This window comes from Pogona vitticeps, chromosome 2, assembly GCF_051106095.1.
Source record: "Pogona vitticeps strain Pit_001003342236 chromosome 2, PviZW2.1, whole genome shotgun sequence".
Classification (NCBI taxonomy): domain Eukaryota; kingdom Metazoa; phylum Chordata; class Lepidosauria; order Squamata; family Agamidae; genus Pogona; species Pogona vitticeps.
This window is the reverse complement of record NC_135784.1, coordinates 240,979,297-240,996,792: the sequence shown is the minus strand read 5'-3', so window position 1 is coordinate 240,996,792 and position 17,496 is coordinate 240,979,297. Positions and strand designations below refer to the sequence as shown.

Sequence of the window (17,496 nt, the reverse complement as noted above, 5' to 3'; positions counted from 1 at the left end):
GGTTCACCATCATTGCTGTAGGCTCTCTGTGCCAAAGTATTTTGAAAGGCTGTTTTTGAACTTAATTAAATGATAAAGCAAAGATATGAGTATGTGCATCACATACAATTGAGAAATATACACACTCTTTAACCGCTCAGGTAAACTAATGTTGCCATGTCTGCTCCACAGAATGCAGACTAGAAAGCTATGTTCCAATTTCCAAACCCTTTCCTTAGGGTAGGCAACCTGAGGATGAAATGCTATATCTGACAAAAAATTCTGCAAACATATTGTGTGCATATGTCCTAAAGGTGTCCCCTACACTTTTGAAATAAAAAAAGTGTGTTGGGAGTTAGTAAAGATTATCACTAAAAACCAAGGTCAAAATCAATCATACTATGTGAAAGAAAGTGAAGAAAGGCAGGGACAAAAATCAACTAATTTGAAATGTGGTGTTAGCGGAGAACCTTACAGATACCGCAGCCTACCAGAAAGGCAGAAATGGGGTGCTTAATCAAGTCAAGCCTGAGCACTTATTCAACAAATGGACTAAATCAACAGGCAGTAGCTGAAAAATATATATGGAAATGAGAACTGTATATACAAGGCAGAAAAGAGTAAATAGAATGACTCAAAATTTGACATGGCAATAGATATAGATTGGATATTAGAATGTAATTGTCTACCCTCTTCCTCATAAATCCCAACTCCCCCTTTCCCTTGTCACCCCCGATGCTAAAAAATAAAATATATATATACAAAAAAAAAAAAGCCTGAGCACTCACTAAAGCAAAAATGAGTCAACTGAGGCTATCCTACCATGCATGTATAATTAAAATACAGAACTGACCAGAAAAGACAATATTGCTGGGAAAAATGGTGGTGGGGAGCAGTATGAAGACCTAACATAAGATATACAGTATTGTCTCAATAAAGGAAGCTACAGCTGACCCTGCAACCTGTATTATTTTAATATTTTAAAAAAGTATGTGGAGCCAACCATTCTCTTTCAAGACAAGCAAGGTAGGTATTCTCCATTTATTTGAACTGATTCAAATTTGGGGATGTTTAAAGTTGCTTGTTTCTGCAGGCGGAGGAATAATTTTACTCTTTAAAAAATTGTAACCAATGTACCCTCTAATTTTCAGCCCCGCTTTGACCCTCTCTCTCTGGCAGCTTCACCCCTGCATGTGTGGTTCTGCCCCCTTGCGTGCTGGGTTCCATCGTGTCCGGAACTTCACACAATTGCTGCATGGAGAAGGAAGAGAGCTGCACAGAGGGAGGTGGAGTTGTGTGCACACCCAGTCTAGCAGGATCGTAACTTGAAACACCTCTGTTCAAACTTCCCCAAATGTGGCACAGAGCAAGAACAGACTGTCTGCTACACCTGTACCAAATCTGCTGCTTATCTGAAGTCCAGATTCAAAGTTATATACTATATATATTATTTGAGTTTATACAGTATATATTATTTGAGTTATATATAAATTATTTGAGTTTCTCCCATTTTTAGAATTGGCTTGTATAATGTTGATTGGCTCTGCTGCACAATAACATCACTGCACTCTCATGAAGTAATCATTACATTGCACTTCTTATTTCTCAGCATTGTTGATGCATTGGAGCAGACACAGAAGTCAAAGCTAAAAATTAATGAGCTTAGAATTAGCTGTTGAGATGGCATAACTGATAATTCAATTTAGGACACAAATTAGCAGGTATTAGCAATTGTTTTAAAATGGTAACTAAAGATTTTAGAATTACTCCAATTGCTGAAATTAGTATGTTGAAGAAAATGATACAATCTAATTTCCATATCCTTTAATTTCTTCTTCTTGTTAATATTATTAATTACAAAACTGGCAGTAAGACTCTAGTGACATCATACCAAAGAAAAACAAGCAGGGATAAGTGCTGCATGCCTAAAAACTCTGCTTGGAGAACTGAGAATAATGGTGCAGCAAACTGCCTCTAATGATCTTTTCTTAAATTAAGTTACAACTCTTAAAATACATTTTTAAAGATGCATTCTATACAAGGGAGTTGTCGAACATCCAATTTCCTTTGTAAGATATATAGCTTGAATATTTACACGCTATTGTCACCAGTGGCTCATATCTGAGTGCGAAATTACCAGGGAAGAGGACAACACTATAATTTTTTTACTTATACTGTACGTATACGCTACATGCTTTGTTAACATATAAAGAACCAGGTCGGGGTTCAATTATTACATTAAAAAGATGCATAGCTGGGTGCAAGCTGAACCACTATGTCTTTGCTGTACCCCTTTCCTTTAGTAACATACCAATTTTAGTGTTGAAATTAAACATGTTTGCATGTACAGTATTCCCCATTCAACTATAAATCAGAATAGGGATGGCGAGGTCTAATTTTTCTGATCTTGTTTGAAACTCCCAAGAACCTTAGGCAAACATATATACAGTATGTGGTGGCAATTTTAGGATATAAAAAGCTCCTTGCAAAGGCTTCCCCAGATTGAAGGAGATATCTTCGGAGCCTCAGAACCTTAGGAAACCTAACCTTGAATTGAATATAAACCTCTAAAAATTCAATATATATGTGACGGAGAAACAAATGGGTATGTATATTTAGGAAAGTACAGTACAGTACTAGTTTTCAGATAGGGCAAACATGAGAGGGTAATAAATCAGCAGTTTGAAACACTGTATCAACTACTCCATACAAAAATTGTAAAAATCCTGTTTGGTAATATCTATTTCTGAACCAGCTAGTTTGTATATTTGAGGCTTCAAAATACATACACAAAATTCTTTATATTGATCCCTCCCATAGGTAGCAAAAAATACTTACATTGTGCTTGCATCCATAAAAGACATAACTACCCTGCAATATTTTTAATTTCTGTACAGTATATAGGTGAATGCCAGCAAGACTACTACCAACATTTCTGAAACTGGTGCAGCAATCCTGAAGCTTTGACATCTAGCCAGGATAATTTTGGATTTATCTTGATCTAACGGAATGTTGTCCTTAAACTGCAGCAAAAAAAGCTGTCTTGCGGCGCTTGAAAGGCTAACAAGTGTTATTGGCCTAAGATAATCCGTTTGCTTCAGTTGCAGGCTGCCAGTTATATACACATAGAGTCAGGAGTGGCACATCACATGCAACGGAAATGCGAAAGATCTTACTGTATGCCCCTGAAGGGGAAGGCGTAGCGGTGGGGTGGGGGCTACAGGCTACGAAAGCTGATGCCTAATAAAACTTGAAATAAAAAAAGGGGGAGCCGTGTAGCATTACAAAACACAAATGCAATAACAGGCGATACCTTTCTAGGCCGCTAATAAAAAAATAAAAAATCGTACAATATGGAGCCTTAGGATTTAGCCATGAAAGATGGCATATTGTATGAGTTATTTTTTGAAAATTTGGGGCCTAGAAAGGTATCGCCTATCCTTGCACTAATAAAAGTTGTTCGCTTTTACGGTGCCACGAGCTGCGTTGCTTTGGCCGTAACAGAATATTATGGCCGCCCTAATGGGGACATCTAATGGGGGGAGGAAGGGAGGGAAATAACCTTGTCACCCTATTATTTTGCGTTCACTTTCGAGCAGCATGTGGAGTCCCCAAGTCAAGTCCCAGGGAGCGCCAACTACAGGTGTGTAAAACCGGGGGGGGGGGTCGACAGTAAACGACGGCTATTATGGGCTGAGGGGAAGCAGCACCTCCTTTCCTCAGGAATGGGGGAGAGCGCGGGAGGGGGGAAGAGCCGCGACCTGCCATTCAAGGGGAAGAGCGTTTAACCGCCAGCCCTGGGGAAGGAACGCACAAGCGCGCGCGCGCCTACGGCTTGTGCGAGTTGGGTGCACGCGCGTGGAGGGCGGGGGCGAGGGGAGCGCAGTGACGTCTCCAGGATGCGGACAGGTTCCTGCTGCGTCCTCCTCCTCCTCAGCTTGTGTAGCGACAGCCCCGGGTTGGTGCCGCCTCTCCGCAGGAGCGGCGTTCGGCGGCGGCTGTGCTTGCCGGGCTGGGCCCCGCCGGCTGGCACCTGCCTCGTTCTTGGGCCGGCCCGGAAGGTTCTGCCCTCCATCTTTTTTCCACCGGTGCGGCCGGACCTCACTGGGCGCGACTGCGCCGAGGGCGGTTTTGGCGCTGAGGGTGCCCGAAGGCCAGACCTTAAGGAAGACCGCCGCCCTCCACCAGAGAAGGTGACTGGCCGCCTGGGGTGGAAAGCGAGGCAAGCTGGCCTCCCCTTTAAGAGGTCCCGGCCTGTCGGCAGAGTTCGGCACGGCTCCTCGGAGGCGACAGAGATAAATGAGGGGAGAGTTTGGGGTTGGGTTCTGCAGACCCTCGGTGTGCGGAGGGGGGGTTTGTTTGAGAGGGGAGGTGGTCTCGCCAGGACAGATAATCTCACTCCTGGTTGGTTGGTGCTCCCCAAAGCTTCCCTTTCCATAGGGCCCTTGCACCTTTTATTTCATGTTTCCAAACTCCTTCGCTACTGAGACGAGGATGTTTAATTTGTTCGCAGATGACTTGGAGTTGAGGTGAATAGCGAGGCGGGCAGGTTGGCTGATCATCTTCAATTACAGAGGTTAGAGCCAAGGAGGTTGCAAAAAAACAAACAAAAAAAAGAAAAATCCTCTAAGCCAGTGGTGTCGAACTGTGGCCCTCCAGATGTTCTTGGATTTCTATTCCCAGAAGCCTTCACCACCACCTCTGCTGGCCAGGATTTCTGGGAATTGAAGGCCAAGAACATCTGGAGGGCCACAGTTAGACACCACTGCTCTAAGCGGATGGCTTTATGCTGAGGGGATGGCTGTTTAAAGGACAAATGAGCTTGATCATAAGCAAGTGCAAAGTGATGCATATTAGGGCAGTATTCGTTTCATGTGTACAGTCGTCAGTGGGTAACCCAGTCAAAGGACTCTGGGGTTGGGAGGGCTGTCTTGGGTGAAAATGTGAACTTATGGAGTGGGTGCTGTTAAAACAAAAGAAGAAGTTTCTTGCTGGTGTAATTAAAAAGGGAATTGAAACTGCTGGTGTCATACTAGCCTTCCACAAATCCTTGGTTTGTGTACAGTTCTGATCACCAAAACTGAAAAAGGGTGATGTAGAGATGGGAGGTGCAGAAAAGGCAGCCAAAATGATCAAGAGGCTGCCACAGCTGTGCCATGAGAAAAGGCTTACAATGAGTGCAGCTGTGTTTACCTTAGGGGGAAAAAGGTGAGAAATAGGAGGCTTGACAGAAATGTATCAACTTATACATAGCACATCAGATGTGGATAAGCAGAAGCTTTGCTCCCTCTCTAGTAACACTAGAAGAGTCAGCCAGTGAAACTGAACAGTAAGAGATTTAGGACAGATAAAAAGAATTATTTATTCACAAGCTGCATAAGTACAGTGGAATTTGCTGCCACAGCTTCAGTGGTTTTAAAGGAATATTAGATAAATTCATGGAGAATGGAATTATTAATGGATACTAGTCACAATAGATGCATCTCTCCTGCTTTACCAGAGACAGTATATGTGCTTCTGTATTAGAGTGTGAGCAGAAGAGTGCTTTTGTAGTCATGTCCTCTTTATGTGCTTCCCATAGGTATCTAGATGTCTGCTGTCTAAACATAATGCCTTGGTTCAGATTCAGCTTGACTCATATTTTATCAGATGAGTTTATAGTTTTTTATAGATGTTGGAACTAAAGTAGGTTTCTGATGCATAATGTTTTATCCAGGAGTTGCAGGGATATAGGGAGTGGTTTTCTGTAGTGAATAGGCTCATTTTGTGCATCATCTTCATGGAATACAGATGTGTTAAAAATGGTAGATTTACTTATTTATTTACAAATATACTGTATCTTGCCTGTCTCCTTAAAGATCCAAGGTGCCTTACAGTATTAAAATAAACAAAGTTAAAAGCTAAAAAATAAATTACAAAATTTAAAAAGCATTAAACTGATATATTAAAACTCAGAATAAGAGCAATATTAAAAACACAAGTAAAACAACAGAATAAAATAATCACTTAAAAAAATCCCCTTAGTCAACCACATATCTAAATGAAAGCCTGCCTGGAGAGAAAGGTCTTCATCTGCTTCTGGGAGGATAGCAAAGATGTGGCTAGCCTAGTCTCCCATGGGAGGGAGTTCCAGAATCTGGGAACAGTGACAGAGAAGATCCTCTTTTATCACACGTGCTATAAGGGTGGTGGGACTGAGAGAAAGGTCTTTACTGATTATCTTAATACTTGGGTTGACTCATAAAGGGAGATATGATAGCTTGGACCCAAGCCGTTTAGGGCTTCAAAAGTTAACCTTTAAAAACCAGCAGTTTGAATTGTGCTGGGAAATGAATGGGCAGCCAGTGGAGCTACTGTAACAGGAGAGTGATGTAAACAATCTAGCCATACCTTTTTTGACCCACTGAAGTTTCCAAACACTTTCTAAACATAGATTAGTTACAGTAATCCAGCCGAGATGTAACCAAGGCATGTGTCACCATGGCCAAATCAGCCCTCTCAAGGAACAGACACATCTAGTGCACTAGTTTTAACAGTGTAAGGGCAGTCCTGGCACTGCTGAAAATTGGACATCCAGGCTCAGAGACAAATCCAGGGGCACCCCAAGCTGCACACCTCTGTTTTCACAGGGAGTGTAACCCTATCCAGCACAGGCTGCGTCCCTATTTCTTGATCTTCCTTTTCAGCAGACCAGGAGCGCCTCTGTCTTGTCTGGATTAAGTTTCAGTTTATTTGCTTTCATCCAGTCCTTTACTGATTCCAGACACTAATCTAGAACTGAAACAGCTGCCTCAGATTTAGATGGCAAGGAGATATAGAGTTGGGTGTCATCCGCATACTGGTGACACCAAACCCCCAAACTCGAGTCTAGAAACTTCTCCCATCAGTTTCATGTAAATGTTAAATAGCATAGGGGACAAAACAGATCCCTGAGACAACTCAAGCCAGTGGCCAGGGTGTCAGAAAGGAGTCCCCCAGCACCACCTTCTGAATTCTCCCCTCCAGAAGGACCAGAGCCACTGTAAAACAGTGCTTCCAAGTCCTGTCCCAGAGAGACGGCCAAGAAGGGTATCAGAATCGATGGTATCGAAAGCCGCTGAGTGGTCCAACAGGGACACACTCCCCCTGTCCAGTTCCCAGCATAGGTCATCCACCAAGGCAACAAAAGTAGTCTGTCCCATAACCAGGCCTTCAGCCAGATTGAAATGTATCTAGGTAATCTATCTCATCCTGGAGCTGAGAAGCCTACTTGCCCATGAATGGAACATTAGACACTGGCTGGTAATTATCCTATACTGTGATATCCAAGGAGGGTTTTTTCAACATTGGTTTTACTACTGCCTGATTTAAGCATGCTAGGATCCAACTCTGCTCTAAGGAGGCATTTGCCACACCTTGTACCCACTTGGACAGCCCCCTCTGGCAGCTTTTATGAGCCAGGAAAGGCAAGAGTCCGGCAGACATGTAGTGTTCACCTCTCCCAAGTATCCCATTCACATCATCAGGGTGCAAAAACTGAAACTTCTCCCTTAACACAGAACAAGCAGAGACCATAGTTAACATCCACAGGGCCTGTATTAACTACAGAATCCAAGTCAGAGCAGATCTGAGTGTTTTTGCCTGCAAAGTGTTGTGCACATTTTTCGCAGTGAGCTTCAGAGTGGTCTGCATTCCCTTCCTGCGGGCTAGCATTTAATAAGTCCTTGACAATTCAAAAGAGCTCTGCCAGATGACTCTGTGCAGATGCAGTCATGGCAAAGAAGAATGACTGCCATGGAATAGGCCTTCCAATGGATAGTTAGATTCAATCTGAGTTTTCTGCTATTATCATTCCATCTCACTCATTTCATCACTACCAGCTCTCCAGTAAACCAGTGTGGGTGGGCAGTTTGACCCTATATGATTTTTTTAATTTGAACTATAACTCTCTTGTGTCCTAAGGGACTCCATCTCATGTCCTAAGGGGCTCCAGTGATGATTTATTTTATACCACATTAATAGAATCACAGCATTTAAATTATTCAAGATGGTGCCAAAACATTTTAAAAGGAGACCTTATCAGTGAAATACACATCATGTTTTTTTCAACAGAGGCAGCTGCGTGTAGAGAATTCCCATAAAGCAGTACAGACTGTTTTTCTACACAACAACCTGTATGTATCTACTAGGGAAGCCTGTACAAACTGTTCACGTATCCACCTGTTTCTCTGCCTCATCCAAGTTGCAGATTTTCTGGCACTTGAGACACTTGTGTTGGGGCAGAGGAGTGGATTTGGATGTGGGAAATGTGCCAGACCTCTGATTTCTCCCACTAACTAGTTGCACTGTGTGTGCATGCATAGGCAAACAAAGAAACAAAAAAGTATCTTATATATACTTATAACTAAGGATTTCACAGAGTAGTTCCTCTGCCTTACTGAAGAAACCAAAAATGACAAAACCAAAAGTATTGTGGCACTTTTGTGACTGAAAAAAGAAAGTATTTCAGTCTAAGTTTTCATAGTGTACAACCCACTTTTTCAGAAACATCACACTCACACAGAAATAAATTTGTTTTGTCTTAAAGATTCCACATTACTTTGTTTGATTATGTTATTTTAAATAAATGCCACACCCATGGGGCAGGCACTTCAGGAAGGGCTTCGTATGAAAATTTTAGGGTTTGTATGGGAGAACACATTTTTAAAATACTCTGAATTAGTCTGGCTAGGGAGAAGAATAAGGTTACAGTAATTGTTTTAGCATCTTTACCATCAGTGTGGTTGCTTTCAAGATGTAAGTTCTTGGTAAGGACTACAATTAATCATAATGGGAAGAGGGAGACCAAGCCAAACAGCCAGTAGTGACCCTGGAATCTCCTGATTTGCAAAGAGATGCAGTGTCTCTAAAGGCCTCTGTTCTGTGTCAAATGAAGACTGATCTCCTCAAACCTGCATCACTATGGAATGCTGGTTGTGATGGAGTAATCTGTCTTTATTTTGCAAGAAGCTTTACATTTATGACTTTAAAACAACTAGTTCTTATGACTCTAGGTTGTTAGGCAGTACAGTGGTGCCTCGCTAGACGATTGCTTCGTTTAACGACGAATTCGCTTTACGATGAGGTTTTCGGAGCGATCTTGCACTTCGTTTAATGATGTTTCCTATGGGTGATTTTCACTTTACGATGTTAGGGACCTTGCCTCGCAAGACGATTAAATTTTAGGTCCCTGTTTTTCGCTTTATGATGTTTTTGACAGCTTGGTCTTGCTTCACTATACGAGTCTTTTAATGGTCTCTGTTTCATTAGACGGCTGTCTTCGCTTGGGAACCGCGTTTCGCTTAACAGTGTTTCCTATGGGAATTTTCGCTTTACGATGACAATCCGTTCCCATTGGAAAGGATTATCAGGTTTTCAATGCATTTCAATGGGAAAACGTGTTTCGCAAGACGATGTTTTTGGTTAACAGCGATTTTTCACGGAAAGAATTAACATTGTCTTGCGAGGCGCCACGGTATAGAGTTGTGCATGCAGATTAGGCATCCTTCAGTCTCAAGAGACTATGGTAAGGTGCTCTGTATGGAAGACTTGGAACAGCATCTAGAGTGGCTGAGAAGGCCAATTTGAGAGTGACAATCCCTTCAACACTGAAGAGAATGTTGTGCATGCAACATGAACATATATTGTAAAAGTATTAATGTAAGCTTTTTAATTCAGAAAACTAAACACCTAATATTTTCATGCCCGCAGTACTCATAAAAACATCTTTGCTTGCTTGTGTTCTTGAAACTGTATTGCAATCTTTGTTGTTGTTTAGTCATTAAGTTGTGTTTGACTCTTTGTGACCCCATGGACCAGAGCACACTTGGCCGTCCTGTCTTTCACTGCTTCCTGGAGTTTGGTTGGTAGTTTCTATGACACTGTCCAACCATCTCGTCCTCTGTCGTCCCCTTCTCCTCTTACCTTCACTTTCCCAACATCAGAGTCTTTTCCAGGGAGTCTTCTCTTCTCATGAGATGGCCATAGTATTGGAGCCTCAGCTTCAGCATCTGTCCTTCCAATGAGCACTCAGGGTTGATTTCCTTAAGAATGGATAGGTTTGTTCTCCTTATAGTCCAGGGGACTCTCAAGAGACTCCTCCAGCACCACAATTCCAAAGCATTAATTCTTCGACAGTCAGCCTTCTTTATGGTCCAGCTCTTACTTCCATACATCACTACAGGAAAAACCATAGCTTTGACTATACGGACTTTTGTTGGCAAGGTGATTTCTCTGCTTTTTAAGATGCTGTTGAAGTTTTTACCCCTTTCCTCCCAAGAAGCAGGTGTCTTTTAATTTCGGGGCTGCTGTCTCCATCTGCAGTGATCATGGAGCCCAAGAAAGTAAAATCTGTCACTGCTTCCATATCTTCCCCATCTATTTGCTAGGAGGTAATGGGACCAGTGGCCATGATATTTCACCGTCATTATGAGATTCTTTAATTCCTCCTCACTTTCTGCCATCAGAGTGGTATCATCTGCATATAAGAGGTTGTTGATATTTCTTCTGCCGATCCTAATTCTGTCTTGGGATTCATCCAGTCGTGCCTTTCACATGATGTATTCTACATATAAGTTAAATAAGCCAGGGGACAATATACAGCCTTGCCGTACTCCTTTCCCAATTTTGAACCATTTGAAGCTTCCACATCAATCTCAGTGGGCCCATATAGAGTGCATTGCAGGAGTCTAATATCAAGATTAAAAGCACATGGACCAAAGTGGTGAGCGCCCCAACATCAAGATAGGGACACAGCTGGGCAATCCACCACAAATGGAAATAGGCGGAGCAGACCACTGATGCCACCTGGGTTTCCATGATGAGCGCCAGATCCAGATGGATTCCCCAGCTGCGAACCTCACTCTTTGTGGTGAGAGTCACTCCCCCAAAAGAGAAGGAGTTTCCCAAACCACCAATGCAGGGGCCACCCACCCTCAGGACCTCCTCAGGTCCGGATTCAGCCTCAGCCCATTCTCCTGCATTCATTGCAGTACAGCGTCCAAGCAGCGCTGAAGGGACGGAACGGCATCCACTGTACTTGGAGAAAAGGAGATGTAGAGCTGGGTGTCATCAGCATACTGGTGGCACGAAGCCCCACACCCCCTAATGACCCACCCAGCGGCCATATGTAGATATTAAACAGCATTGGGGAGATAATTGACCCCTGTGGAACCCCACAATTGAGGCACCATGGGGCCGAGACATTCTCCCCAAGCTGTACTCTCTGGGGATGGTCCTCCAAGAAGGATCGGAGCCAGGCTGCGCCAGACCATTAATTCCCAACTCGGATAGCCTCCCCAGGAGGATACTGTGGTCAATGGTATCGAAGGCGGCAGAGATATCGAGGAGGACCAACAAAGACATCTTGCCCCTGTCAGTCTCCCTCAGCAGATCATCCAACAGGGCGACCAGTGCCATTTCCGTACCGTGGCGTGGCCTGAAGCCCAACTGGAATGGATCCAGGGCACTTGTTTCATCCAAAAGAGCCTTAAACTGATCAGTCACCACCCCCTCTACCACCTTGCTAAGGAAAGAAACATTGGTGACGGGCGTATAATTGCCAGTATCGTCCGCCACAAAACTTGGTTTCTTCCTAATGAGTGTCTCCTTGAGGGCAAGGGGAACCTTGCCCTCCTGGAGAGACCCATTAATTATTGCTGTGACCCTTTTGGTTGTTGTAGGTCTGACTACTTTGATAGGCCGGGCAAGGGTCAAGAGAGGAGATTGTGGCACAACAGCAGTCAAGCGCTTTGTCCACCATATCTGGTATCACAGGCTGAAAGAGATCAAGTCTCACTGGGCAAGGCGGAGTGCTGGACATCTCTGCTCGATCTACTGTATTCAAAAAAGGAGAGAGCTCCCATAATCAATGAAGTTGAAGTAGATGTTTTTCTGGAACTCTCTGGCATTCTCCATAATCTACCGCATGTTAGCAATTTGGTCTTTAGTTCCTCTGCCCCCTCGAAATCCAGTTTGTACTTCTGGGAGTTCTCAGTCCACATACCGCTGAAGCCTCCCTTGTAGGATTTTTAGCATAACTTTGCTAGCGTGTGAAATGAGTGCAACTGTACGGTAGTTGGAGCATTCTTTGGCACTGTCCTTCTTTGGGATTATGATCTTTTCCAATACTCTGGCCACTGCTGAGTTTTCCAAACTTACTGGCATATTGAGTGTAGCACCTTAACAGCGTCATCTTTTAAGACTTTAAATAGTTCAGCTGGAATGCCATCATCTCCACTGGCCTTGTTGTTAGCCATGCTTTCTAAGGCCCACTTGACTTCATTCTCCAGGATGTCTGACTCAAGGTCTTTCTGGTATAATTTCTCTGTGTATTCTTGCCACCTCTTCTTGATGTCTTCTCCTTCTGTTAGGTCTCTCCCATTTTTGTCCTTTATCATGTCCATCTTTGCACAAAATGTTCCTCTAATATCTCTAATTTTCCTGAACAGATCTCTGGTTTTTCCTTTTTTGTTATTTTCCTCTATTTCTTTGCACCGTTCGTTTGAGAAGACCCTCTTGTCTCTCTTTGCTGTTCTTTGGAAGTCAGCATTCAATTTTCTCTAACTTTCCCTATCTCCCTTGCATTTTGTTTCCCTTCTCTGCTATTTGCAAGGCCTTGTTGGACAGCCACTTTGCTTTCTTCTATTTCCTTTTCTTTGGGATGGTTTTTGTTGCTGCCTCCTGTACAATGTAACAAGCCTCCATCCATAGTTCTTCAGGCACTCTGTGCACCAAATCTAGTTCCTTAAATCTGTTTTTCACTTCCACTGTGTATTCATAAGGGATTTGGTTTAGATTATATCTGACTAGCCCAGTGGTTTTTCCTACTTTCTTCATTTTAAGCTTGAGTTTTGTTATAAGAAGCTGATGATCAGAGCCACAATCAGCTCCAGGTCTTGTTTTTGCTGACTGTATAGAGCTTCTCCATCTTTCGCTGCAGAGAACACAATCAATCTGATTTTGGTATTGCCCATCTGGTGATGTCCTGTGTAGAATCGCCTCTTGTGTTGTTGGAAAAGAGTGTTTGTGATGACCAGCTTGTTCTCTTGACAAAACTCTATTAGCCTTTGCCCTGCTTCGTTTTGAACTCCAAGGCCAAACGTATCTGTTGTTCCTTTTATCTCTTGACTCCCTATTTTAGCATTCCAGTCCCCTATAATGAGAAGAACATATTTTTTGATGTTGGTTCTAGAAGGTGTTGTAAGTCTTCATAGAATTGGTCAGTTTCAGCCTCTTCAGCATTGGTGGTTGGTGCCTAAACATGGATTACTGTGATGTTGAAAGGTCTGCCTTGGATTCGTATTGAAATCATTCTATCATTTTTGAGATTGTATCCCATTACAGCTTTTCCCACTCTTTTGTTGACTATGAGGGCCACTCCATTTCTTCTATGGGATTCTTGCCCACAATAGTAGATATGATAATCATTTGAATTGAATTCACCCATTCCTGTCCATTTTAGTTCACTGACGCCCAGGATGTCAATGTTTATTCTTGCCATCTCCTGTTTGACCACATCCAGCTTCCCAAGGTTCATAGATCTTACATTCCAGGTTCCTATGCAGTATTTTTCTTTGAAACATCGGACTTTCCTTTCACTTCCAGGTGGGTCTGCAGCTGAGCATCCTTTCGGCTTTGGCCCAACCACTTCTTTAGCTCTGGAGCTACTTGTCCTTGTCCTCTGCTCTTCCTCAGTAGCATGTTGGATGCCTTCCGACCTGAGGGGCTCATCTTTCAGCGTCATATCTTTTAGCCTATTTGTTTCTTTTCATGGGGTTTTCTTGGCAAAGATACTGGAGTGGCTTGCCCGTTCCTGCTGCAGGTGGATCACGTTTAGTCAGAACTTTCCACTATGACCTGTCCGTCTTGGGTGTCCCTGCACGGCATAGCCCATAGGTTGTTTATCAGCAGAATACTTGTAACATGAACCAGTGCTGTATTGCGACAGAGTACGAATTAAACAAGTCAAGTTTGTTGATTGATTGGCAATGAGCCTCAAAGGAGTATCCTAATTGGATTATTTTAACCTGAGATGTCAGAGACTGAAGCAGCCCGGTCATTGTTCAAATACATTTTATGTTGCAACTATACAAACAAATATTTTTGTGGATTATGCCCTTATTTATATATTCTAGTTTTACTGTCATAATGGAAGACGTATGATAATAATTGAAATTGAATGCAGATTAATTTTTTCCAGAGACTGAAGAGTAAAAGATGGATGATGACATCTTCATCCCTAAGATTTGAAGTTGGGGGTGGGGTTGTGTGCGATGTTTCCCATTCAAATTATTGAGGAACAGCACTCTTGACAGGAAGATGCTTAGTTTGTTATGAAGATCATGGTAATAGTCTCAGTGAAGATATAATGGTACAGTATATTATATCTTACTGCAGTTTCACTTACTCCACAGGAAGATCCCAATAACATTCTGGCTGAAATTGTTATAAAATCATTTTCAGAATAATGACTTTCTAGAAAATATTTATATATTATAAGTAAATATATTTATAGACTATAAGTAAAATAATTTGTTGGATAAAAAATACAGTTATAATTATAAAAGCAAAATGTGCTTTTCTTGCAAAAATAAATCCTCATGTGTTTACTTAGTATAGATTTTGAGCTCACATTGACATCTGTTAGCTAAAACAAAAACCACAGACTGCCCACAAAGATGGAAAATCTAGTCTTCTGCAAAATGTTTCCCCTCCATAACAGTTTAACTGAAGACAGCTAGAAGACGAATTTGACAAGGATTTTGACGATGCTATCCATCATTTTTAAGATAAGATGAGAAATTCCAGACTTCATTATATAACTGTTCATACTTTGTTTTGATTTTGTTACAGTAATGTGAGGCAGGTCTTGTGAGGACTGGTCAGAGGTTTTTCATGTGGCATTTCTCCAAAGAAATTTTTCTGAAAGGATTTGTTAGCTATGAGATTCTCTGTGAGAAACAAATCTTGGAAAATCTTGGGTAGAAAATACCGGTAAATATCATCCTGTGGATTTTTGTACACAGTTAACAGGTTTGTTTAGAGGTACCATTTTGTATTCTAAAAACATCAGTCTAGACTTATCTGGAGACTGTGTTTGTTGGTGGCAACTCCATGAGGCTGGGGGTGATGGTGGCATGGCAGCTGCCATCTTGATCCATTTCCCCCCCCAGCCTTCTCTGCATAAGTGTGGGCTATTTTCCCATGTTAGAAACAATCAGGTGGGCCTAGCGGATCAGAAAGATGGAGTTTTCAATCTGTTCCTCAGGTAATGTACAAAAGCAGCTGCAGCTCAGCTCCAAGCAGAATAACATGGCTGCCAGTGATTCTCCTTGAAGCTTACTCACACCCACCCATTTTTTGCTCTATGAGTGAAAAAGAGGTTAAGTTGTATACAGTTTCTATTTGCCATCCCTTTCTTTGGACTGTTTTTGAAGCATGACGGTGGATTCAGGTGGTTGAGGAAGGCCCCATGGAGGTAGGACCCTCCCCAGAGTATCCCCTTCAAGGGAGTGGGAATCAGTGAAGCTATGTATATGCCCAACTCGGAAACTGTTGCACCCCTTGTAGTGACAGGTGGGGCTAGTAACAATCCTGTTACTGCAGTCATCGTCAACTGTAATCAGGGAAGTTGATGCGGGGTCTGTCCTCCATGGAGGACAGATCACTCCATCAAGGGCTATTGGCAGATGTATCTAATAAAGTTCTGGCCAGGTTTTCCAAACAGAATTGTTTCTCTGGGTTTATTTGTTTTCCTTGCCCCCCCCCCCCAAGTCTCCACAGTCATTGGGCTTACCTGGCAAATAATCTGTCATATACCAAACCTTTCATTTTGCCATTAGTAGTATCTCAATATTCACCATTTTGCATATCCCGGCAATATTCTTCATTTACCGTTCTCTGACATCTTTTGTCGCTAAACTGCATGTCTTATGAAGGCGTTCTACCTTCTGCTTAACCAGTAGATCCATTATAACTGTTTCTTAGCCCTACTGCCCACAGATATATCATGATTTTATTTATATAATTAATTTATATCCCGCCCATTTAGACCGAAGTCTACTCTGGGTGGCTAACAACAATATTAAAATAAAATAAAACAACAATATTAATACACTAGAGCAGTGGTGCTTAACCTTGGGTTACTCAGGTGTTTTTGGACTTCAACTCCCAGAAGCCTTCACCACCAGCTGTGCTGGCTGGGTTTCTGGGAGTTGCAGTTCAAAAACACCTGAATAACCCAAGGTTAAGAACCACTGCACTAGAGGATGGTGAAATAAGTTAGGTATCAACAGAAGGGAAGGACTGTCTGAAGAGCCAGGCTCTTAAAAATGCCCAGTTGGCACTTAAAAACGCCCAGTGAGGGAGCCAGACAAATTTCTGGGGGAAGATTGTTCCGTAAGCTGAGGGGCCACTGCCGAGAAGGCCCACTTTCTTGTTCTTTCTCCTCTCTCGGCATTAGGCCCCTCAGCCGCCCCTCCTGGCTAGAGTGAGTGATATGGGTAAATCTAGGTGGGAGAACGCATTCTGCCAGATATTGAGATCCTAAACCATTTATGGCTTTATATGTCATCATTAATACTTTGAAATTAATGTGGAAGGCCGCCAGAGTAGGGGAGATATGTTGATGTTTTCTCACCCCAGTAAGAAGTCTGGTTGCCGCATTTTGCACCATTTGAAGCTTCCGCATCAATCTCAAATGTAGCCCCACGTAGAGTGCATTACAGTAGTCTAGTCTCGAGAGTACAAGTGCATGGACCAGAGTGGTGAGGGCCCGACATCAAGATAGCGATGCAGCTGGGCAATCTGCCAAAGTTAGAAGTAGGTGGTGTGGACCATTGATGCAACCTGAGTTTCCATGGTAAGCGCCGGATCAAGATGTACCCCCAAGCTGCAAACCTCAGTCTTCGCGATGAGGGTCACCCCCCCAAAAAGAGAGGGAGTTTCCGAAAACCACCAATATCTGGGTCACTCACCCTCAGGACCTCCGTTTTGTGTGGGTTCAACCTCAGACCATTCACCTGTATCCATCCCAGTACGGCATCCAGACAGTGCTGAAAGGATGGAACGGCATCCACTGTTGTAGGAAAAAAGGAGTTGTAGAGCTGGGTGTCATCAGCATACTGATGACACAACCCCCCCCCCCCGATGACTGGACCCAGTGGCCTCATGTAAATTTTAAACAGCATTGGGGAGATAATCAAGCCCTGTTGAACCCAACAATTGAGATTCCACGGAGTATATATATTGTCCCCAAGCTGTACTCTCTGGGGACAGTCCTCCAATAAGAATCGGAGCCAGGCTAACGCCAGACCACCGATTCTCAGCTCAGAGATCCTCCCCAGGAGGAAACTGGTCGACGATATCGAAGGCGGCTGAGATATTGAAAAGGACCAACAGAAACATTTTGCCCCTGTTGGCCTCCCTCAGGAGGTCATCAAACAGGGAGACCAATGCCGTTTCCATACTGTGGCGTGGCCTGAAGCCAGACTGAAATGG

At 43.0% G+C, this 17,496-nt stretch overlaps 1 protein-coding gene across 12 annotated transcripts in view; it reads left to right on the top strand.

Annotated features, from left to right (window-relative positions):
- Positions 1–3,478: 3,478 nt before the first annotated feature.
- AGTPBP1 (ATP/GTP binding carboxypeptidase 1) overlaps positions 3,479–17,496 on the top strand; it is a 73,344-nt gene continuing 59,326 nt past the window's right edge. For 8 of the 12 annotated variants that reach the window (XR_012084355.2, XM_072992301.2, XM_078386152.1 and 5 more), the window contains exon 1: positions 4,033–4,172. The gene's annotated coding sequence lies outside the window, so the exon portion shown is untranslated. Of the gene's footprint in view, positions 3,623–4,032; positions 4,173–4,537; positions 4,556–17,496 lie in introns of those variants that run through there. The other 4 variants (XM_078386154.1, XM_078386151.1, XM_072992295.2 and 1 more) reach the window with 4 other exon arrangements.